This window comes from Macaca thibetana, chromosome 4, assembly GCF_024542745.1.
Source record: "Macaca thibetana thibetana isolate TM-01 chromosome 4, ASM2454274v1, whole genome shotgun sequence".
Classification (NCBI taxonomy): Eukaryota; Metazoa; Chordata; class Mammalia; order Primates; family Cercopithecidae; genus Macaca; species Macaca thibetana.
The window spans coordinates 27510685-27535712 of record NC_065581.1 but is presented as its reverse complement, the minus strand read 5'-3'; the positions used below and the strand labels follow the sequence as shown (position 1 = coordinate 27535712).

General features: G+C 41.5%; 3 non-coding genes across 3 annotated transcripts; 2 read left to right on the top strand and 1 right to left on the bottom strand.

The window, feature by feature from the left end:
- Nucleotides 1–262: 262 nt before the first annotated feature.
- Nucleotides 263–335, top strand: TRNAV-CAC (transfer RNA valine (anticodon CAC)). The gene has a single exon. It is a non-coding gene; the product is annotated as a tRNA-Val (tRNA).
- A 2133-nt stretch (nucleotides 336–2468) lies between these two features.
- Nucleotides 2469–2542, bottom strand: TRNAT-AGU (transfer RNA threonine (anticodon AGU)). Its single transcript has one exon. It is a non-coding gene; the product is annotated as a tRNA-Thr (tRNA).
- A 5792-nt stretch (nucleotides 2543–8334) lies between these two features.
- TRNAL-UAA (transfer RNA leucine (anticodon UAA)) lies at nucleotides 8335–8417 on the top strand. The gene has a single exon. It is a non-coding gene; the product is annotated as a tRNA-Leu (tRNA).
- The last annotated feature ends 16611 nt before the right edge of the window (nucleotides 8418–25028 follow it).

Genomic DNA, 25028 nt, shown 5'->3' with positions numbered 1-25028 from the left:
AGTCAAATCTGGTCAGCGCCAAGATGTTTGAGATTTATCTTACTGAGGTTATAGTTTTAGTATAAGACTCATAGAACTCAAATACTCAGCAATTTCTGGGTTTTGGATATTTCCTAATCTCGGCGTGGTGCTTATTTTGTAGCAGTTTTAAAATGCGATGGTAGACACTGACTTGAATAGAAAGAAAACAAATTTCTAGGAAGGATGATCAACAGAGAATTCCTGATGAGATCCAGCAGGATGCTGTTTTTCCTTAATAGGGGTTTCCGTAGTGTAGTGGTTATCACATTCGCCTCACACGCGAAAGGTCCCCGGTTCGAAACCGGGCGGGAACATTATCCTGTACTAAATTTTGTGTTCCTAAAACTTATAGCGAACGCTTGTCTTCCTAAAATTTACAGCGACCCCTCTAGGAACCCCGTCCATTCGAATCAATTACTACCCGCCTTTAAGTTGTTTACACTGTGTAACTCAGTACTACCAATGCGACTTGCTCTCTTCCTACACCAGATTTAGAGAGGAGGGAGCCCCATGGGAGCCCAAAGACAACAGGAAGCTAAAGGAAGAAGGAGCATATATCTATGTTGAAAGATCCCGGCCTGGTGCTATTTGATGGGATTTGGAAGGAGGTCGAGTTGTCTGAGAAGAGTAACTTGAATTGTATAATAAATGTTACTTTGTTAGAGAAGACTAACAAAATGATGACTTTAAGAATTCTTTTTATATTGTAACATTTCCTTGTTTTTTTTTTTTTTTTTTTTGAGACAGAGTCTTGCTCTGTTGCCCAGGCTGGGGTGCAGTGGCTGTCCTCCGCCTCCCGGGTTCAAGCGATTCTCTTGCCTCAGCCTCCCAAGTAGCTGAGACTATAGGCATGTGCCACCACGCCCAGCTACTTTTTGTATTTTTAGTAGAGACGCAGTTTCACCATATTGGCCAGGCTGGTCTCACACTCCTGACCTTGTGATCTGGCCGCCTCAGCCTTCCAAAGTGCCACCGTGCCTTGCCCCTATTTAGTACTTTTAAGTTGTCAAGCCTTCTAGCTGTACTTGATATCATTGACTATCACTTTAGATTTCACCCCATTTTAAGGTGTCTCTAAAATCCAGTCTTTTGACAAATAACCTCATTCCCAATCGGGACCGTCTTCCCAGTAAGGACTGTCTTCATGGGCATGCGACCTACGCATTTGCACAAGGCCAGGCACTTGATTTAATGCTCTGCTATTGCTAGTTTGAAATTCCTAATTTTCTTAAACAAGGAATATTTCCATTTCGCACTGCACTCATCAATTAGGTAACTGGTTTTTCTCCTAAATGCTCACAAAAGGAGTAATCATCCAATGTAATCATTCCTTACGGGGAGAAGCAAAAAGCTGAGCACGATACTGCAACAAAGAATGTTATGAGGGGGCCGGGCGCGGTGGCTCAAGCCTGTAATCCCAGCACTTTGGGAGGCCGAGACGGGCGGATCACGAGGTCAGGAGATCGAGACCATCCTGGCTAACACAAGTGAAACCCCGTCTCTACTAAGAAATACAAAAAAAAAAAAAAAAAAAAACTAGCCGGGCGAGGTGGCAGGCGCCTGTAGTCCCAGCTACTCGGGAGGCTGAGGCCGGAGAATGGCGTGAACCCGGGAGGCGGAGCTTGCAGTGAGCTGAGATCCGGCCACTGCACTCCAGCCTGGGCTACAGAGCGAGACTCCGTCTCAAAAAAAAAAAAAAAAAAAAAAGAATGTTATGAGGGAAGGCATTTGTAGAATGTGATAATTTGAAGATATAACTGATAATTTTTTTTTTCTTTAAAGAGCAGCTAAAACATAACACTGTATCCAGGGTTTGATTAATTTTTTCCATCCTTTTATTTTTATCTGTCTAATAAATGATCCACAATTTCAGGTCTCATTTGCTTCCAGTCTCTTGTTAGGTTTTTTGTTTTTGTTTGTGTTTTCTTTTGGTGTTTCACTAATTGTTCTTTTTATCCTCTCACGACGTTGTCATGTTACTCCACTTTTCAATATATTCAGTGAAATTCTAGAGTTCAGAATCATGCAAGGAGGAAGTTATCACAACACTCAATTTATACAATATATATGTCTTATTTCCTTCCTTACCTTCCTTTTGAATTGTATTAAAAGCAAAACTGTTATGTGAAGCTGTAAGTTCCTTAGAAATACGAAAAGTAGCTACAAAAATTTAAACGTAGAAAATTGCATCTCAATTCTAGATGGTTGGTCTCTGGCATAGATTTAGCTAATTCATAGTAAATATTTCCAACCCATCACCATGTTTCTCTACAAAGTGCATCAGACATCGAGATTCAAAGTCTGCCGCTTTATTAGGTATAAATCCAAGTCAGGTTTAACTAGTGACAAGAATTTACCTAAGTTTAGGGGAAGAAATTATTAGGTATAAATCCAAGTCAGGTTTAACTTGTGACAAGAATTTACCTAAGTTTAGGGGAAGAAATAAGAGGCCTCGCTGGGATTTGAACCCAGGATCTCCTGTTTACTAGACAGGCGCTTTAACCAGCTAAGCCACGAAGCCTCACCTGTATTGTGTGGGGGTAATTTATTATTTTATAAAAATTTACACCTCAGCCTGTCAATGTTTCTACCTCACTGATTATTTTGTAGTAACACAATATGACATTTCTGGATCTCAGTCAAAACCAGAGAATAATGTTCTTGCTATAGAATAAGAATAGGTCCTAAATTAAGAAGACCGTTTTCCTTTAGGAAACTGCTCTAAATGTCAAGAACACCTCCAGACTATAAGCTCTGGTGGCCAGGTAGAGAACTTGCTTGGTTTCTGAGAACAATTATATCTCATATGCTTAGCGGTGAATTTGCCTTCTGATGAACTCTCATTTCATTTGTTCATGCAGTGGGTAAGTGGTATCAGGAAAAACACTCTCTCTACATTTTTCTCTAACTTGACCCCCAATGATTCTGCCTGTCCAGCATGCAAAATATAGTCACCCTGGCCATGTCTGACTCCTTTGCAACATGAACTCGACCTCTAGGATGGCGTTATCAAAATCAGGTAAAGGTGCAGATTAAATTCCTTGGGTAAATTTTTTCAAATAAGGTTCTACTTAGTTTGAACATCTATGTACTTAAGATACAAGTTACCTGTCACCCAACTATAGGCAGAGGAGACATAGGATAATCTCGATACACAATCCTATTCAAAAAGAACAAAAACAGGAGGAAAAAGAAAAAAAAAAAAGAGGTACACTGGTCTGTAGCAATTGTAGAATTCAGTGGGCACATGATGCTAGTGCGTTGATTGGAACTCAGTAATGACGTCTGAGAATGACTCCCTAGGCTCTTGGGTCCATCTTCTGGGTTCTTATTCCACACTCGGATTCATCCATTCTTTTAATAAGAAATATCATTTACTTGCAGCTGAATGGTTTTCTTAGCCTACTTCCTTCCCATAGTAGTCTGGGGGGAAGAGGGGTGAGGTCCAAAGTCTTTTCATTTTATGCTGTCCTTTATTCCTTTTAGTTCAGACTGTCAATGTTCAAATACTATAATTTTCTTTAAAAAATGTGACATTATGAAAGTTACTGAAGTTTATTCCTTTAGACCAGGGGTTCACAAACTATAGCCCACAGGCCAGATCTGGCCTTATATCTGTTTTTATAAAGTTTTATTGGAACACAACCACATTCATTCATTTAGGATTATCTGTGGCTGCTTTCCTGCAACAGCTGATTTGTGTAATTGCCACATCAACCGAATGGCCCACAAAGCCTAAAATATTTACTATCTGTGTCTTTAAAGAAGAAGTTTGCCAAGCCAGGAGCGGTGGTTCACCCCCATAATCCCAGCACTTTGGGAGGCCGAGGCGGGAGGATCACTTGAGCCCAGGAGTTTGAGACCAGCCTGGCCAACCTGCTGAAACCCCCTCTCTACTAAAAATATGAAAAGAATTTGCCAGGCATGGTGGCACACGCCGGTAGTCCTAGCTACTTGGGAGGCTGAGGCAGAAGAATCACTTGAACCTGGGAGGCAGAGGATGCAGTGAGCCAAGATCCAGCCACTCGCTGTACTCCAGCCTGGGCAACAGAGCGGGACTCTGTCTCAATAAAAAAAAATTTTTTTAAAGTTCGCCAATCTCTTTTAAAACAAAAGCCATATTCATAAAAATAATGCCTTGTCTCCCTTTGGCTTCCCATAAAATGGCAGTAGGGCCACATTCTTAAGAGTTGTAGAATTATTGTTTAAACTATAGGATCCTTAACGTATGTCCTTAAGAACCTTAGCAGTTTGTTTAGATACCACCTTAAGTCTCTCTATGGTATTAATAAAGGACTTACAATAACACCCTTGACTTCATCTTTAGACTGCATTTTCTGATCGTGCTCTGGATTTGATTTTGCCTGGAAGTCTTTTCTTAATTTTAGCATCATTGTCTAATCGGGAACACCTGGGAATAGCAAATAGCTTTCCTTTCTAACTCAGTAAATTGTGGCTCATTTACATTTAGAAGTTCTCCCTTTAACTTATCTCTCTCATGCCATATTTTACAATAAATAGCAAGAAAATGCTAGGAAATTCTTAGGTGAGAAGTAATTTGGAGACAAAGTTTTTAAAAAAAATTTTTTTTTAGGCCGGGTGCTGTGTCTCACCTGTAATCCCAGCACTTTGGGAAGCCAAGGCAGGTGGATTGCTTGAGCCCAACAGTTCCAGACAAGCCTGGACAGTATGGCGAAACCCTGTCTTGACAAAAAATACAAAAATTAGCTGGCTGTGGTGGCATGCACCTGTAGTCCTAGCTACTTGAGGGACCGAGGCAGAGGATTGCTTGAACCTAGGAGGTCGAGGAGGCTTCAGTGAGCCAAGATGGTGCCACTGTACTGCAGTCTGGGTGATAAAGTGAGACCCTGTCTCAAAAATAAAAATAAAAATAAATAAGTAAATATTTTTTAAAAGAAAATGCTAGGAAACATCTTTATAATTCTGTCTGAGAATCTAATTAAATTATTCAGTTCATAGATTTGTTTCTACATTCCATAATACTACAGGCAATAGCATTTCTAAACTTTCTACAATTTCATATCAAGTATCCCTTTTCTTGCAAGTTCAAATAAAATTTTATTCCATCCATGGCTTGCTTCTAAATTTTGTTAGGGTGAGTCCAAAAGCAGCCTCAATTGAGCTAATTTAGCTCCAATATAAAGATTATACCTCTGTGAGACTCCACCTATGCCCTGTAAATTATTTTCACTACAGCTGATGAGAACACAGGCTATTCTCAGTTGTTGAATGGATTCATGAATGGCATGAATTGATATGCTTACAGCTTTCCAGTGGTTCTGTCCTTGGCCTTTTGGAGTTTTAACCCCACTCATGCACAGATCAATATTCCACCGAAGACACAGAAGATCCCTCTGCAGACCTCTGGAGCTCTCTCTGTGCAGCTGTCTCCTGTCTTGTATTCTGTCCCCAAATTCTAATTGCTTTGACCTCCGTGAAATCCTTTGCGTTCTCAATTCAGTGACACAACCTAGCTCTTTTTGAATTCTCCCTTACTGTGCTAAGGCCTAAATCCCTAGACAATAAGCTAAAACATTTGTAAGACTCGCCTCATTTATTTCTCTTCTCTCAGGTATTACAGTCCCGCACTGACAGCAGGTGATGCCTGAAAACAGTTATTTCACATACTTGTGTCCAGTATATTTTTCTTGTTGTTTGCAATTTTCCTAACAGTGAATTCTTCACAGGTAGAAGCAGAAACCCATGTCTCTTTTGTTGGTGTTCTTTTTCAAGTTCCATCCACATTGTTGCATGTATATCTACTCTGTTACTTTTTATATTGCTTAATAGCCTATGGTGTGCATTTACAACAGTTTACCTGTCCACTTTCCAATAATAAATATTAAATTTTCTTTCAAATTCAAAAGACAAAAATAAGGCTGTGATTAACTTTATCACATGTGTACTCTCGGTAGTTGTGTAAGATTTGAGGCAGTGGATAGGGTTGGGGAAGACTTATGCCTAGGAGCAGAGCAGTTACATCGTAGAACGTGAATATCCTTAATTTGAATAAGAAGTACTCCAGAATGGCTTCACTAATTTAAACTTCGACTAGCAGGACAGGAGGGTTCTTTTATCACTAGTCCTGCAAAAATTAATTTTATTCAGCTTCTAGTTTTGCCAATGTAATGACAGTAAATGCGATAAATCTTTTTACTTTTTATTTCTGTGATTGCTAAAGATTTTGTACAATATTTGTTAGTCTTGACATATTTCTCTCCTCTAATTACCTGTCCTATCTTTTGTTCACTTCCTTTTGATCTTGCTGTCCTTCTCTTGAAGATTTTCATGACTTCTTGATATATATATTAAGCCTTGCCATTTTTGGAGACAATTCAAACATATTCTCCCATTAGTGCACCTATCTACATATTTATATTTCTACTGTGTCTTTTATCTTACATATTCTTGATTTTTTAATTTAAGATTTTTTTAGCCGGGTGCGGTGGCTCACACCTGTAATCCCAGCACACTGGGAGGCCAAGGCGGGTGGATCACCTGAGGTCAGAACTTCGAGACTCTCCTGCCTCACCCTTCCGAGTAGCTGGGATTACAGGCATGCGCCACCATGCCCAGCTAATTTTGTATTTTTACGATAGACGGGGTTTCGCCATGTTGGCCAGACTGGTCTCCAACTTCTGACCTCAGGTGATCTGCCCGCCTCAGCCCGCCAAAGTGCTGGGATTACAGTTGAAGCCACCGTGGCCGACCATCCTTCATATACTTTGAAAAGTTTTATTTTTTACTTTCACATGTAGATATTTAAACACTCTCGATAAGTGTACTTTTAAAAACTTCACAGCTGATTGAGTCTGCTCTGTAGTTCGTGTTAAGAGCTAACAGTAATAGAATATTCTAAACATTTTTATGTCTATCTATATATGATGGTTTCTTTCTCTGATATGCTTTTCATGGAACCTTCCAGTCACCTCCATTCCCATCCTCAAGTCAGTTCTTTCCCCAGCAGCGGGAGACCTGAATTTCCTTCAGTGTTTGGTAGAAGTGGGAATCTCTTAGGTCATATCTCCTCTTCAAGGAATGGAACCTTGATCTGGCCAGAGACAGAACCCAGAGCCCAACAACCAAAGGCCTTCAGGAGTCCATTCCTTTTCCATGACTTCATAAGCCAGAGAAAGATCCTGATGTGGACCCGGGCAGTCCTGAGGATCACAAATAAGGCCTGGACTCCTGTTTCCTCAGCTGACGAGATTCTGAGGAGATGTCCTCTGACTCTCTTTGCTTGTCTGCTGCAGACCACACAACCTTTGCATATTGTGGTGCCTTCCTCTGATTACCTGAAAAACAAAGGGGCATGCCACACACTAGGTGTTCAGTATTGTTACATAAATTAATTATATTCCAACCCTACTTCAGGATTTCATTTCAGCTCTGTGTCCTCCAGACCCTAAACTTCCATTCTACGAGCTTCTTTAATGAGTTCTTAAATTCCCCATGACAGCTTTAGCACCCTTCACTGAGTCCCGTTTAGCAGACTTTTGAAGTTACAGTTACTTGAGGGTGCTTGGTAAGACTGAGATTCTTGGGACCCATCGTAAATCGCTTTAGTCAGGACAATTGCACGAGGGGTTCTAGAATCCACATTTGTAATAAGTCTCCCAGGAGATACTTTAGCCACAAGGATTGGATTCTCTGCTGTAACGATTGCGAGCTTTTCTGGGAACACTTTGAGTTCTGGCGTGGTGTATTTCTGTGCAGCCCACACACAGCTCAATATGTTCCTTTTGTAGATAGGTTGCATTGTCAGTTTAAAGCATTTTGTCATTAAAATCAAAGAATTTGAACTGCCTTTGTGTCCACTAAACATCTTAAAATTTACCCCAAGATGAACTCGTTTTAATAATAAACCTTGGGCCCCCAATCCTGATGCCTCCAATGACATCAGTGTGTCTGGAGTAGAAGTTTGAATTCAGCAGGCAAAACGGTGATCTCTGGAGAAAAAATCGGGACAGTGCCTTTAGTGAAGTAGAAGTAGTAGGTGGTGTTAATGCTGTGGTTTCCATAGGGCACTCCCTCCCCTCATCTCTCCATCCCTCCCCCTGCTCCTTTGTTTTTCTTTTCAAACAAACTAAAAACAAAAATTTCTCTGGAAAATTTTGACCAAGTGAGGAGACTCAGGAGAAGTGCTTGATGAACAAATGCCTTATTTTCCTATTATATCCTCATATTTTAATACAATTCAGTAAAAACAGGAATAATTCAGTACTTCCTTAACGTTCAGAACAAATGCCTTTGTTGTTATAAAAAATGATTGCCTTATGTCCAGCCCCAATCACCGGGATGGCCGAGTGGTTAAGGCGTTGGACTTAAGATCCAATGGGCTAGTGCCCGCGTGGGTTCGAACCCCACTCTCGGTAGGTTAAGTTTTCATCTCCAGACTCCTTTCAATACCGGCATTTAAAAAGTATGTGAAGGTGACTTCATTGTTTTTCTACCCCTTTGCATTAACACTAACCCTTTTTGTCTTCAAATCTAAAGAAATCGCCTGAATAGGCAGTAGTGTGTGAATGATTTTCTACCACAACCTATGGGATTGCCAATAGAAGGAAAAACCACTCATATCCACCACTCACATCCATGGTCTGCTCCAGGACTTTCAATTCCACCAGGAATTGAACCTCTGAGGCTATTTGACCCTAAGGCCACAGGTAAGAAACTCTAGGTTCTCAGTACCTCCCAGGAAATAAGAGCCACTCCCCAGGATTCTCATAGTTTCCAAATGATTGTACAAGAAAAGCGTAATTCTTAGCTAGGGCTGTCTCTCATACACTCTGGAGAGCATGGTTGAGTCCTTCTCAACAGAGTTTATCTTGTTTTTTCCAGTTTGAAATGTGAAAATGATCCCTCAGGGAGTTTTATTTTGCATTTAACTGGTTATATTGTCCTTGAGCACCTTTTTATGTGTTTAAAAGCCATCTGTATTTCCTTTTCTGTTACATGCATACCATTCTGTGTTAATTTTTCTACTTAGTTGTTAGGTCTTTTTCTTATGATTTGTAGGAACTCTTTAAATACGGCTTGATTAAACTTTGTTTTGACATGAATCACAAGTAGTCTAGTTTGTTGTCTTTGAACTTTGGGGTGGCTTGGGATGTGTGAAAATGGGTATCTTTGCAACCACCAAAGTTATCAGTCTTTTCTTCAAGTTTTATGTTTAACTTAGATATGCCTTTCCCCATTACGAGGTCACTTCACAAAATAACTATATCTTCTAGAATATTCTTTTTTATATTTAATTATTTGACCTCATTTTCCCCTTGGTGTAATATGTGAGGTATAGATCCAATTCTGCATTAGTTCCATCAGACTACCACTAATCCCAACACCATTACTGAATACTCGTATTTCCCAGAGTGATTGAAATGACAGCATGCTAAATTCGGTTCCCTTTAGAATTCATAGGACCTTGTGTCTCTGAGAGAATTTGAAAGAGTGGTCTTTGGAACTCAGCAATCAGATGTCCTAATTCTGGCTTTCCCATTGAATCTCTGAATCTCGATTTCCTCATTTGTTAAATAGAGATTCTAATTCATGGAAGGCAGTTGTAAGGATTAAAATATATATATATAATATATATAATTAATATATAATATATAATTATATATATTATATAATTAATATATTATATAATATATATAATTAATATATAATATATATAATTAATATATTGTATATATATAGTATCTAAGAAAGTGTCTGGCAAATTTAAAAGTGCCCTTTTCCACTATATAGGTTAGTACCCTTTTCCCTTAGAAGAAACTCACACTTTCTTTTAGAGCCATCCTTCAGAGAAACCCAGAAATTAGATATTGTTCTGGTAGTTAATTTGTTTCTATGTTGGATAAGTATTGTCCTGATAGTTATGCTTCTATGTTGAAATCAAACACCAAGATTCCACACTTGAAATTTCTCTGATCCAGGTGGTAGCACAAAGTGGGTTATTTTCATGAGCTGCCTTAGTGCTTTGAATTTGTTCCTGGCCTTGAGAGGGTTGGGGTTGTGGGGGTGCAGGGAAGGAAGCACCTTCTGAGAATGTTTATTTGCAACCTCACAGCCAGAATACTCAGGTTTGAGAAAGACCGAGTTCTCTTTTTTTTTTTTGAGACGGAGTCTCGCTGTGTCGCCCAGGCTGGAGTGCAGTGGCCAGATCTCAGCTCACTGCAAGCTCCGCCTCCCGGGTTCACGCCATTCTCCTGGCTCAGCCTCCCAAGTAGCTGGGACTACAGGCGCCCGCCACCTCGCCCGGCTAGTTTTTTGTATTTTTTAGTAGAGACGGGGTTTCACTGTGTTAGCCAGTATGGTCTCGATCTCCTGACCTCGTGATCCACCCGTCTCGGCCTCCCAAAGTGCTGGGATTACAGGATTGAGCCACCGCACCCGGCCAAGACTGAGTTCTCATAGAGGAGAATAAATCATCCCTAACAAAGGTCGGTTTTCTTTCTTTTGGGTAGGGTAGGAAGAAAGATGATGAGTGAGTGGTTTCGTTATGTTTCGAAGTGAAACTGCAGATGATACGGTTTGGCTGTGTCCCCACCTCAATCTCATCTTGAATTGTAGCTCCCGTAATTCCCATGTGTTGTGGGAGATAATTGAATCACGGGGGCAGTTTCCCCCAATCTATTCTTGTGGTAGTGAATAAGTCTCACGAGATCTGATGATTTCATAAGGGGTTTTCCCTTTCACTTGGCTCTCATGCTCTCTTGTCTGCTACCAAGTAAGACGTGCCTTTTGCTTTCCACTGTGATTGTGAGGCCTCCCCAGCCACGTGGAACTGTGAGTCCATTAAACCTCTTTTTCTTTATGAATTACCCAGTCTTGGGTATGTCTTTATCAGCAGCATGAAAATGGACTAATAAACCAGATGACATAGATTTTATCTGAATCAGATCTTTCTGAAAATGCAGTAGTCTGTTTTCTGTGTGGTCACTTAGCTCAGTTGTTTAGAGTGTAGCGTTGATGACATTAATATTAGGGAAAGATCCCTACAGAAGTTAATTTATGTAACTTTTCCTAATAGGAGGGCCAACTGCAACCTAAAGTCACCACCCAATGCATACCTCTGCCACAACAGATTTGAAACTGTTGTATCTGTCACTTGGTTTTATATTTGCCTGATCATTAGCGATGCTGAAACTTTCTACTCAACTCTAATTTCTGTTGGTTTTTGTTGTTGTTGTCTTTAGACAGTCTTGCTCAGTCGCCCAGGCTGGCAGTGGGTGATGCAATCTCAGCTCACTACAACCTCTACCTCCTGGGTTCAAGCCACTCTCGTGCCTGAGTCTCCTGAGTAGCTAGGACTACAGGCATCTGTTACCACGCCCAGCTAATTTTTGTATTTGTAGTAGATATAAGGTTTCGCCACGTTGGCCAGGCTGGTCTGGAACTCCTGGCGTCAAGTGATTCACCCACCATGGCCTCCCAAAGTGCTGGGATTACAGGCATGAGCCACCCTGCCTGGCCAGTTGTTGTTTCTTGAGATAGGCAGAATTCTAAGATGGCCCCCAAGAACTCCCCCTCCACCTGGATATTACAAACCTGCATAATACGCTGAACTGTGAATATGATTACGGTATGTTATATAGCACAGTTGACTTTAAGCAAGGGAAATCATCAGGGATGAGCCTGGCTTAATCAGGTAAGTCCTTAAAATAAACTGGGCATCCTGTAGTCCCAGCTTGTCGAGATGGGAGGATTGCTTGAGCCCAGAGGCTTGAGATCATAGTGAGCTATGACTGTACCACTGCAGTCCAGTCTAGGTGAGAGTGAGACTCTACCTCTTGGGAAAAAAAAAAAAAAAAAAAAGAATGGGCTCTTCCCAGAGTCAGAGATTAGAAATTTGAGAGAAATTGAAGAGTTTGAAGTGGGGCTGGCTTTGAAGATGAAAGGGCCACCCGCGTGAAGATGGCCTCTAGCTGCTGAGGGCACCCAGCTGACAGCAAGGAAATAGGGACTCTCGTATAACCATGAGAGCTTGGAAGAGGATCGCAAGATCCAAATAAGTATCTGGCCGGCTGGGTGCTGTGGCTCACGCCTGTAATCCCAGCACTTTGGGAGGCCAAGGCAGGCAGATCACCTGAGGTTGGGAGTTCGAGACCAGCCTGATCAACATGGAGAAACCCTGTCTCTACTAAACTACAAAATTAGCCGGGCACGGTGGTGCATGCCTGTAATCCCAGCTACTCGGGAGGCTGAAGCAGGAGAATCACTTGAACCAGGAGTTGGAGGTTGTGGTGAGCAAAGATCACACCATTGCACTCCAGCCTGGGCAACAAGAGTGAAACTCCGTCACAAAGAAAAAAAAAAAAATCCAGCCAGCCAATGAAGTTAGTCTTGTTAGATCCTGAGCAGAGAACCCAGATACCCAGTGCCCAGACTTCTTACCTACAGAACTGTGAGTGGATAAATGGGCATTGTTATAAGCTGCTAAGTGTGATAATGTGTTACACAGCAACATAAAACTAATAGATTCCTATTTGGTTGTTTGTTAAAGCAAATAACAGAATGCTAAGATGGAAATGTTACAGCAGAAAATTGGGTTGTATAGGATAGGGTGTCAAGTGCCTCTAGGAGCCACTCTCCATCTAAGCACCTTGCTCTCTCTGTCCCTTTCTTGGGGTCCTGAAACTGACTCTCTGAGGGACCCTTACACATTTCCTTTCAATGGATACTTAGAAGCTAATAATTGGGCTGGGCGCAGTGGCTCACGCCTGTATTCCCAGCACTTTGGGAGGCCAAGGCGGACGGATCACCTGAGGTCAGGAGTTCGAGACCAGCCTGACCAACACGGAGAAACCCCGTTTCTACTAAAAATACAAAATTAGCTGGGCATGGTGGCACATGCCTGTAATCCTAGCTACTCGGGAGGCTGAGGCAGGAGAATTGCTTGAATCCAGGAAGTGGAGGTTGTGGTAAGCTGAAATCATGCCATTGCACTCCAGCCTGGGCAACAAGAGCGAAACTCTGTCTCAAAAAAAAAAAGAAGCTAATAATTAAATTTTAGATTAATAGAAGCATATATTACCTAAGTATGTAAGTATGATTTTTTTGTTTCTTTATATAAGTACAATTTATAAATACAGATGTGTATTTGTAGATATTAATTTCACATTTAACACATAATATAACAATAGCTACCAATTCATTCCTTAAACAATTTTTTTTTTTTTGGAGCACACATCTAGTTACTAGGAATGCAGCAATGGCGGAAAAATAAGTCCCCACTCTCCCAAGCTTTCTGGTGCAGAGGACCAGAAGGGGACCTCAAAGGTGTTCTTTGAGATGGAGATTTGCTCTTGTTGCCCAGGCTGGAGTACAATGGCGCCATCACTGTAAGCTCCACCTCCTGGTTCAAGCCATTCTCCTGCCTCAGCCTCTCCAATTGCTGGGATTACAGGTGTGTGCCACCATACTTGGCTAATTTTGTATTTTTAGTGGAGATGGGGTTTCGCCATGTTGGTCCGTCTGGTCTCGAACTCCTGACCTCAAGTCAAACTTGTGAGCTCAAGTGATCCACCCACCTCAGCCTCCCAAAGTGCTGGGATTACAGGCGTGAGCCACTGTGCCTGGCCAGGTGTCTTTTCTTTTTAAAGAGAAACGGAATCAATATTTTACATATGCATATATAATATTTATGACACCAACAAATCCCAAGATCTGCAGTTAGGAAACTGGAGACCCAGGAAAGCCAGTGATATAGCTCCAGTTTGAAGGCCAGCAGGCTCAAAATCCAGGAACAGCCAATGTTTCAGGTTAAGTTCAAAGGCAGAAATAAAACCAATGTCCCACCTAAAAGGCAGTCGGGCAGGAGGAATTCCCTCTTCTTCCTGGGAGGCCAGTCTTTTGTTCTAGTCAGGCTTGCAACTGATGGGATGAGGCCCACCCACATTGCGGGGGGTAATCTACTTTATTTGTTTTTTTGTTTGGTTTTTTTTTTTTTAATTTTATAGTTTTAGAGACAAGGTCTCACTATGTTGTCCATGCTGGTCTCAAACTCCTGGGTTCAAGCAATCCTCCCACCTCTATGTCCTGAATTGCTGGGATTACAGGTGCAAGCCACCATGCCTGGCACAGTTTATTTATTTAAGAGTTAAACTCGGCTGGGTGCCATGGGTCATACCCGTAATCTCAGCACTTTGGGAGGCCGAGGTGGGTGGATCACTTGAGCTCACAAGTTTGAAACCAGCCTGAGCACCATGGTGAAACCTCATCTCTACCAAAAATACAAAAAATTAGCCTGGTATGGTGGTGCAGACTTGTGGTTCCAGCTACTTGGGAGGCTAAGGCAGGAGAATCGAGCTTAGGAGGTGGCAATTGCAGTGAGCCACGATTGTGCCATTGCACTCCGGTCTGGGCAACACAATGAGACCCCCTCAAAACATAAATAAAAATTTAAGGCCAGGCGTGGTGGCTCATGTCTGTAATCCCAACACCTTGGGAGGCCGAGGTAGGCAGATCACCTGAGGTCAGGAGTTCGAGACCCGCCTAGCCAACATGGTGAAACCCAATCTCCACTAAAAATACAAAAATTAACTGGGCTTGGTGGCAGGTGCCTGTAATCTCAGCTACTTGGGAGGCTGAGGCAGGAGAATCGCTTGAACCCAGGAGGCAGAGGTTGTGGTGAGCCGAGATTGCACCATTGTACTCCAGCCAGGGTGAAAAGAGTGAAACTCCATCTCAAAAAAATTAAAATTAAAATTAAAATTAAAAAACGTTAAACTCAGCCAGGCATGGTGGCTCACACCTGTAATTCCAGCACTTTGGGAGGTAGAGGTAGGGGGATTTCTTGAGACCAGGAGTTCAAGACCTGCTTGGGCAACGTGGTGAAACCCTGTCTCTACAAAAGATAGAAAAATTGGCAGTGTGGTGGCACATGCATGTAGTCCCAGCTACTCAGGAGGCTGAGGTGAGAGGATCACTTGAGCCCAGGAGGTCGAGGCTGCAGTGAGCCAAGACTGTGCCACTGCACTCCAGCCTGGGTGATAGAGAGAGAGAGACCCTGTCTCAACAACAACAACAATAATAATGATAATAATAATAATAATAATAATAATAATAATAAGTTAAACTCATCCCAAAATACACTCACAGAACACCCAGAATAATGATTGACCAAATATCTGGGCATATCATGGCCCAGTCAAATTGACACATAAAATTAACCATCACAACAGTTTAGTGTAAGAGAAAACAAAATTTAAAAATAAAGAACAATTTGCACCAAACAGCATAGTTACGATGAAAGAAACAGATGCAATATTTTTTGTTACAAATTTTTTTGCACAAGTCATATATTCAGATGGTTCAAAAATGAGAAAGTATTAAAAGGCATAGAAAAAGTCTTTGGCCTCTCCTTTCCCCCATTTCCTCAATTCCCCCTACCACCTCTACCATAGTTTTTCTTTTCTTTTTTGTTGTGTTTTGTTTATTTTGAGACAGGGTCTCACTGTGTCGCCCAAGCCAGAATTCAGTGGTACAATCATGACTCACTGCAGGCTCAGCCTCCTGGGCTCAAGTGATCCTCCCATCTCAGCGTCCTGAGTAGCTGGAACTACAGGTGTATGCCATCACATCTAGCTAATTTTTAAATTTTTTTGTAGAGATGAAGTCTATGTTGCATAGGCTGGCCTTAAACTCCTGGACTCAAGTGATCCTCCCACCTCAGTCTCCAAAAGTACTAGGATTTACTGGCATGAGCCATCCCTCCTGGCTTACTTTAGTTTTTAAATGCATTCCTCCTGATTTTATGATACTTGCAAATATGAACACACTCTTATTTTATCTAACTTTTTACATAAAAGGTAAAAATATTTACTTATTATTCTGCAGCTCCTTTTCTCACTTAATATATTTTAGAAATCTCTATTTTATCAGTGCTTAGTTACAAATAGCACATTTAAATTTGCATCTGCACAAAATAGGAGCTTATTTTCAAATGAGTTTATCCAACCAGGAAGGAGTGGAATCTGCAAACTTCTTTTCCATTGCACCTTTAAAGAAGGGAATAAGAACAAATGTAGATTTATTGGAACTCAATGGAAGAAGAGAAAATGACATCCTTAATTGTTTTTGATGCAATGAGAAATAAAACACTTTTTGCCTAAAGTGATGTAGTATTCAACAATACCTGAAGTAGGGAATTAGAAGCAGCTGGTGATCAAAGGAAACGTTACATTAATTCAACAAATATTTATTGACCTTTTTCTTCATAATGTAATATTTAGCTATTTATTTTTTTTAAGTAAAGATGTTCAAGATATAGCATTTTTTTTTTTAAAAAAAGATACAAAATAGTTTTAATAGGATAACAATTCCCCCCCACCCACCGCCCAACTTTTTTTTTTTTGAGATGGATTCTCACTCTGTCACCCAGGCTGGAGTGCAATGGAACAATCTCAGCTCACTGCAACCTCTGCCTCCCGGGTTCAAGCAATTCTCCTGCCTCAACCTCCCAAGTAGCTGAGATTACAGGCGGCGCCACCAAGTCCTGATAAATTTTGTTTTTAAATTTTTGTATTTTTAGTAGAGATGGGTTTTTGCCATGTTGGCCAGGCTGCTCTAGAACTCCTGAGTTCAAGGAATCCTCCTACCTCAGCCTCCCAGAGTGCTGGGATTATAGGCATGAGCCACTGTGCCCAGCCAAAGACAATCCCTTTTTAAAAACATACACAACACATACACACAACACATGTATATAAATGTCTAGAAGTGTATGTGTATACATGTATGTATACACACACACATATGCCACCCATATATATATACAGTAAAATGTGCTTAACATGCTTAACAGTGTTTATCTTTGGAATGTGGGGGGGAATATATACATATACTCAGTCATATTTTTAATATTATTAAGCAAAAATCCTATATAATGCTTGTAAAACAAAAAAGTAAATTCATAACTAGTGAAAAGAAAAACAATTAATCCTTCAGATATTTATGCCAAAGATATATTTGGCACAATTGGTAGAAAAATGAATAAATTATGAAATAGTTAACATACTTAAAGTAAAACTTTAGAACAAATTTCTTGCCTTGGTAGCTCAAGGCTGCTGCTCAGAGTTCTTTACCCAGAACAGCAGTTATCCAACATACAGTCCATATTCAGTATTAATGATGAAGGTAAAAACAGATGAAAATCAGAACAGTTAACATTCCAGTTGATTTACCAGGATTCTATTAATTTGGTTATGTAGACAGGAGAATTCTTCTGAAGGTGGCTACTCCCTGGTAAAAAGATGAACTTGCTCTTAGAAGGCAATGGGGTAAAGAATTTAGGACAAGGACTCTGGAGATAGACTGTTAGTTTGGGCCTATCCAAATGGGTCTACTCCTTACCTAAGACCTTCAAAAGGGAAAAGTGCATGGACCTTGGAGCCCAACAGTCTTGTCTTCCAATTCTGGTTTTGCCATTTCCTCTCTCTAAGCTACAACATCTTCATTGTACTAACCCTCACCCTATAAAAGAATTGTGAGGAAAGACATACATACACACGCGCGCGCGCACACACACACACACACACACACACACACTCTGTATGTCACATAGTGCCTGATAAATAGTAAGTGCTTAATAAATATTAGTTCCTTTACCCCTAAAGAGAAAACCATCCTCATCCTTTATAAGCTGCCTTCCATGAAAATGTTCCTGCTTTATTTCCATAGCCTTTAAAATATTCTAGACACTTACTTCTTTCTCTCTCGCTCTCTCTTTTTTATTGAGACAGAGTCTTGCTCTGTCACCCAGGCTCACCTATAGTGGCATGATCTTGGCTCACTGCAACCTCCACCTCCCAGATTCAACAGGTTCAAGTGACTCTCATGCCTCAACCTCCCAATGGGTGTGGGCCACCAAACCTGGCTAATTTTTGTATTTTTAGTAGAGACAGGGTTTCGCCATGTTGTCCAGCTGGTCTCCAACTCCTAACCTCAAGTGATCTGCCCAGCGATGTCTCCTTAAGTGCTGGGATTACAGGCATGAGCCATAGCACCTAACCCTAGACATTCATTTCTTTTTTGTTTGTTTTTTATTGTTCGTTTGTTTTTTGAGATGGATATCACTCTGTTGCCCTGGCTGGAGTGCAGAGTGGCATGATCTCGGCTCACTGCAATCTCTACCTCCCAGGTTCAAGCTATTCTCCTGCCTCAGCCTCCTGAGTAGCTGGGACTACAGGTGCATGCCACCATGCCTGGCTAATTTTTTTGTATTTTTAGTAGAGATGAGATTTCACCATGTTGCCCAGGATAACCTTGAACTCCTAACCTCAGGTGATCCGCCCACCTTTGCCTCCCAAAGTGCTGGGATTACAGGCATAAGCCACCGCACCCAGCCAGCATTCATTTCTCAAGTATCTAAGAAACCACATCATCTGATCAACACTTTAATCAATCAAACACCTGTTAGCTATTCTCAGTGGTACAGGCAATATTTCATTCTAGTCTTGAGCATAAAACTTCCAGACAAGCTGTTTAAATTTGGTCTCTAGGATTCCCATGCTGTACTTTTCCACAGCAATGGTGTCCATATGTAGTAGAACCAAATGATTATTGCCCTTCTGCTAACATCAGATGACCAGATACCACAGTAAGGAAGACCTCTTCACCAAAGAGAGATTCTGCGCCCACCACCACCACTTGCTGCAGTAACACTGGGGAAAAAAACTACCAATCACAACATTTCTGGAGGGAAAAGGATTTTTATCAAAACCTAAACTTTACAGACAGAGGAGGAGTTCTGTTATAGACAACAAAATATCCCTGCCAAATAGGAAGTGCAGTAAGGGTAGATTTATGGAGATGATAGAAAATAGGCACCTGCATAATCTAGGAGCCAAAGCATAAGATTGCCTATCTGCTTCTCTCTCAACACACACTATCCCACCCCTCTTCACTTTTCTCTGCCATAAAACACATTTATGGTCCTGGCTCTAGAAAAATGAGCAGGACCAGGGGAAGAAGTCAATTCTTTCCATAATCAATGACACTAATCTTGGAGTAAGTGTGAGTGGCTGAGGCATCCCCAGTTATGGGTGGAGAGTCCTCTTCAGTGAGTTCACTCTTCTGCTTGAATCAATTTTGTCTTTTCTGAGGAAATAGTATCCATGTGGCTTGGTTGAGATGTTAAAACTCTGAGAGCTCCACAGCACCAGTAATTGCAAAGGCAGAGGGCTCCTAGAAAACAGTAATTATATTGATGATTCATGATGGCAATCGCTAATTTTCAAATAGCTTAAGAGTTCAGGCACTAAAGTGTGAGTTACTCATGTAAATTCTTACCACCAATCTAAAGATGTTGTCCAAACTGGCTTCATGGGCATGTTAACTTCTACAGTTGTAAATGGCCCTGCACCCAGAAGAGCCCCACACTTGGTTCAATGCTCTGCTATCACCATCTGGAGATTGTTAATAATTTTTGAACAAGAGACTCTGTATTTTCATTTTGCACTGGCCTCACGCATCATGCAGTTGGTCTGATAGAATGTCTTCAGACTTTTTCTGTAGTCAAGAAAAGGAAACAATTCTTTCCCATACTCTGGATTCTATCCCTTGTTCAAGGTATGTTTGGTGCACAGGGATTGCTTTCCAATCCCTCTTCTGGTGTTTAGGTGGTAAAAGTGAAGTGCAGGGAAAAAAATCAAGAAAGGATTTTTTTTTTTTTTGCCTTTTTTTTTTTGGAGAAGGATATATTTTTAAAAATAGATCACTGAACAATAAGAAGTCATGTATGGCTGGACATGGTGGCTCACCCCTGTAATCCCAACACTTTGAGAGGCCAAGGTGGGCAGATCACCTGAGGTCAGGAGTTCAAGACCAGCCTGACCAATATGCTGAAACCTCGTCTCTACTAAAAATACAAAAAAAATTAGCCAGGCTTGTTGGCGCTGCCTGTAATTCTAGCTACTCAGGAGGCTGAGGCAGGAGAATCACTTGAACCCAGGAGGCAAAGTTTGCAGTGAGCTGAGACAGTGCCACTGCATCCCAGCTCCCAGCTTGGGCAACAGAGCAACACCCTGTCTCAAAACAAAACAAAACAAAACAAAACAACACAAACAAAGAAGTCATGAATGAGCATTCATGATCAGAAATCAAAGACAAAAAGGGGTAGGTTGCATGACTGGGTGTTGCTATAGCTTCCACATAATTGAGAACTTTACAGAAAAAGAAAAAAAAAACCAGAGAAAGTAGCTTTATCCACTTCCTGGGAGGTTAACTCTCCCTCTTCGGCCTCACAGAATCCAATGATCACTCACCAGATAGCAGAAATAGAGCATAGCTGAATGAATTTATGAAGTAAGGAAACTTAGAAGTGACTTTTGTTGGGTCAGGTCCCCAACTTACTTCCAAAATTTGTATATAGTGCATAAGTAAGGAGAAGAACACAAAAGTACCTGTCAACCCAAAAAAAGGAGGGAGAGATCAATCTGCTAATTAGCTTATCAATACTTAAAAGATTTAACTGTAGTATTATGATCAGAGAACCAAATTATTTCATCACCTCCCCTCATTCTTCTTCTCCCTCCTTTCAGACCATTTTTTCTCCTAGCTTTTCCTTTTCCCTTGTACCCTCCTGAAAATTTTTTAAGAGGCTAATTAAGCCTCTTCCACCCTCACCCCAAGGCTAAGACATTCGGAATTATTCCTGCCTCTGTTTACCTGTGACAATGCAGATGGATGCACAGAAAATATACCGTTTCTGGGTCTCAGGGAATAACTGAGGGAAGGTCAGCAACAAAAATTTCAAGCAGAATGAGAGGAGAAGGGCACTAATCATAGAAATTCCACCCAGTATGAAGTTGGCTAAAGACAGAGAGAGAGGGGTGTAAGTTCTTTTCAGGGCTATCTCTGGTTTTCGGAGTTCCCCAGTTCTAAAGGTCACATAGTGAAGTTTGGTGGATGTCAGCAGGAAGAAGTAGTTGTGAGGGAAATGAGGGGAAGGAGTAACGAGGCTAAGGTTAGTAATGACATTTAGCCCTCCCTTTTTTAATCCAGGACTTACTTGACTTGTGTTTGGGCATCCAACACATCATCTTACCACTGCAGTCCATGAAAAGTGCACTGACAAGAACATTGGGATCTCCAGGCAGTTCTGTTTCTACCCAGGAAGAGATGAAGGAAGACCACCAAAGCAGAGTGGCAGCCAGGAAATTACAGATAAGGATCATGGCACTGTTCAGTTTCTTCATCCTACACCACTCATGAAGAAGCATCGCCTAAGAAGAAAGTTGGGGAAAAGGGAGGAGTTTCTTTAAATTCTCCACATTTACTTCTCACCCTTCAAAAACAATTCCTAATGATCCCTCATTTCTAAAACTCTCTTAAGTCTTCCATTCAAGCCCCAATATCCTCTCTACAGTTTAACTCCTTACCCATTTAACAAATACTTACTGCATGCCCATAATGTGTCACGCCTTAAGTTCTGTTATATTGTCTTTTAACTGACCCTAGTAATTATCCCCACAATTCTAGACTCCAGATTAACAGCACCTCCCCCAAATAAGTTTATCAGGCCCTTCCCCAGCTTGAAACTCCCCTAACTCCTTTTGATTACCTCTAAATATAATCCTTGGGGTAATATCCAAGCCCTTCCTTATTCTAGCCTCAGTCTATCTTTCCAATTTTATTTGTCTACTTCCTTCCTATAATTCAACCTCTTTGCCAAAAAAGGTCATCACATTGCTTCCCAAATCCATATAGGCAAGATTTTCTGGAATGGGCTCCATTTTAAACCTTCTATTCCACTGCCCACTAAGTACCATCCAAATATCCTTCATTCATACAGTAAATGAACATGTTTTGAGCACCTACTATGTGTCCACAGTGCTTACATTGTTCTAAGTACCTGATGCTGGTTTGCAAAAGAAATATGGTTACCATTTAGACACATCCCCAGAGTGGCACAAACCTTTGCCAGAGCACATGTCCATCTACTAGCTCCTTCCTCTTCAGTCTCTCCAATGGCCAGTATAAATCTACCCTTCAAGGCCCAAGCTTGGACTAGAAGCTTACTCAACCACAGTGTCCAAACAGTTCACTTTGTGTGAACACATATGACCGTGATTGACTGCCCAATTTCACAGTCAATCATGTATCACTTCATATATTTATCTTTTCCTCTGTGAATGTTTTGACTTCCTAACTAAATCAGAGACAGTCCCCATTCTCGTAGTACTTGCATTCTTATGGATGTAGACAGTAAACAGACAAATAGAGAACAATGGAACAGGCTGGAGGTGGGACCAGAAAGTAGCCATAGTGTTAACTATTTAATATAAGATGGTCAGGAATGATCTTATAATGCCACATTTGAGCAGAGACCTAAGAAAGTAGGAGATTGAACTGAGCAGATATCTGGGAAAACCTCATCCAAAGACCTAGAGGCAGAAGCAAGCAGGAAGGCCTGCATTACAGCTGGAGTGGACTGAAGGAGGGTGCTAGAGTAAAGAAGCTGGCAGGAACCAGATTGTGTAGGACCCTGTAAGCAGCGCTAAGGAATATTTTATTTACTTATTTATTTATTTTATTTATCTATTTAATTTTTTTTTTTAGACGGAGTCTCGCGGTGTTGCCCAGGCTGGAGTGCAGTGGCGTAATCTGGGCTCACTGCAAGCTCCACCTCCCGGGTTCACGCCATTCTCCTGCCTCAGCCTCCTGAGTAGCTGGGACAACAAGCACCTGCCACCACGCCTGGCTAATTTTTTTTGTATTTTTAGTAGAGACAGGGTTTCACCATGTTAGCCAGGATGGTCTCGATCTCCTGACCTTGTGATCTGCCTGCCTTGGCCTCCCAAAGTGCTGGGATTACAGGCATAAGCCACCACGCCCAGCCTGCGCTAAGGAATATTTTATTTTGAAAAGACTTTGGAGGGTTTGAGCAGAGGAATGACATTATCTAATTTACATTTTTATGGATTCACTCAGTTGCCATGTTAGGATTGGACTACGAACCTAGGATTAATTTAAGCAGGAAACTCAGTAAAATTTTACCATAATGCTGTAATATGAGACAATGGTGGTTTGGAACATGCCTTTTTTTTTTTTTTTTCCCCCTTGAGACAGAGTCTGGCTCTGTTGCCCAGGCTGGAGTACAGTGGCGTGATCTTGGCTCACTGCAACCTCTGCCTCACGGGTTCGAGCAATTCTCCTGCCTCAGACTCCCAAGTAACTGGGATCACAGGAATGTGCCATTATGCCCAGCTAATTTTTATACTTAGTAGAGACGGGGTTTCACCCTGTTAGCCCAAGTGATCCTCCTGCCTCACCCTCCTACAGTGCTGGGATTACAGGTGTAAGCCACCGCACCTGGCCTGGAATATGTTCTTAACAGTGAAAGGCAAGAGGAGTCTCACCCTGTGGGTTTACTTTGCAGGGAGAGCTATTGGACTTAATGATGGATTAGACATGGGATATGAGAGACAAGAGTCAAGAATGGCCTCAAGGATTTTGGATCCAAATCTGTAAAGACTGAGTTGCTGTTTACTAATACGGGTAAGACCATAAGAGAGGCAAATAGAATGTACAAGAAGGGAGTTAGAGAAGTTTGATTTTACACATATTACATCTGACATGCTGATCAGATATCTAAAGATGTTAGTAACTATACAAAATAGCATGGTCATCAGGGAAGAGGTCCAGGCTACGAGTAAAAGGAGTAAAAATTTGGGAAATATCCATAATACATGAGAATTAAAACCATAAGAGTGAATGGGATCACCCAGGGCATAAGTGTAAACCAAGGAGAGAAGTGATTCTAGGACTTAACTCTAAGGCTTTCCATTATTTAGAGGTCCAGAGATGAAAAGTACCCAGCAAAGAGGACTAGGAAGGATTAGCCAGTGAAGCAGGAAGAGCTCAAATGAGAGTGGTGTACCTTGGTTTCTCTGATTTTCTTGAAGATACAAGAAAAGAATTTTTTTTTAAAGAGAGTGGTATAGCAGAAGCCAAGAGAAGAAAATATTTCATGGAGAAAATGTCTAACTGTGTCAAAGGTTATCAATCGGGCAGGTTAAGATAAGACATGACCAGGTGTTGTGGCTCACACCTGTGATCCCAGCACTTTGAGAGGCCAAGGTGAGAGGATGGCTTGAGGTTAGGAGTTCGAAACCTGAGCAATATAAGACTCCATCTCTACATAATAAAAATAATAATAAAAAAAGGTGAGACGTGAAAATCTATCACTGGTTCAGCAAAGCGAAGGTCACTATGACCTTGATAAAATCTTTTTTAGAGGAGTGCTAGGGACAAAAAGCCTGACTGGAGAGGAAGGTTCAAGAAAGAATGGATGGAAGCCCAGGCGCAGTGGCTCATGCCTGTAATCCCTGCACTTTGGGAGTTTGAGGCAGGCAGATCACCTGAGGTCAAAAGTTCAAGACCAGCCTGGTCAACGTGATGAAACCCTGTCTCCACTAATAATACAAAAAAAATTAGCTGGGCATGGTAGCGCATCCCTGTAATCCCAGCTACTCAGGAGGCTGAGGCAGGAGAATCTGGGAGGCGAAGGTTGCAGTGAGCGGAGATCATGCTATTGCACTCCAGCCTGGGCAACAGGAGCAAAATTCCATCTCAAAAAAGAAAAGCAAAGCAAAGCAGAATATATGCATGTTTAAGTACATGGATGAGGTATTGAGAATGTGTGAAAAATGTCTTCTGATTGCTTCTATTTCCTCAAATAGAAAGCAAGTTTGGCTGGGCACAGTGGGTCATGCCTGTAATCCCAGCACTTTGGGAGGCTAAGGCAGGCAGATCACGAGGTCAGGAGTTCGAGACCAGCCTGACCAACATGGTGAAACCCCGTCTCTACTAAAAATACAAAAATTAGGCCGGGCGCGGTGGCTCAAGCCTGTAATCCCAGCACTGTGGGAGGCCAAGACGGGTGGATCACGAGGTCAGGAGATCGAGACCATCCTGGCTAACACGGTGAAACCCTGTCTCTACTAAAAATTACAAAAAACTAGCCGGATGAGGTGGCGGGC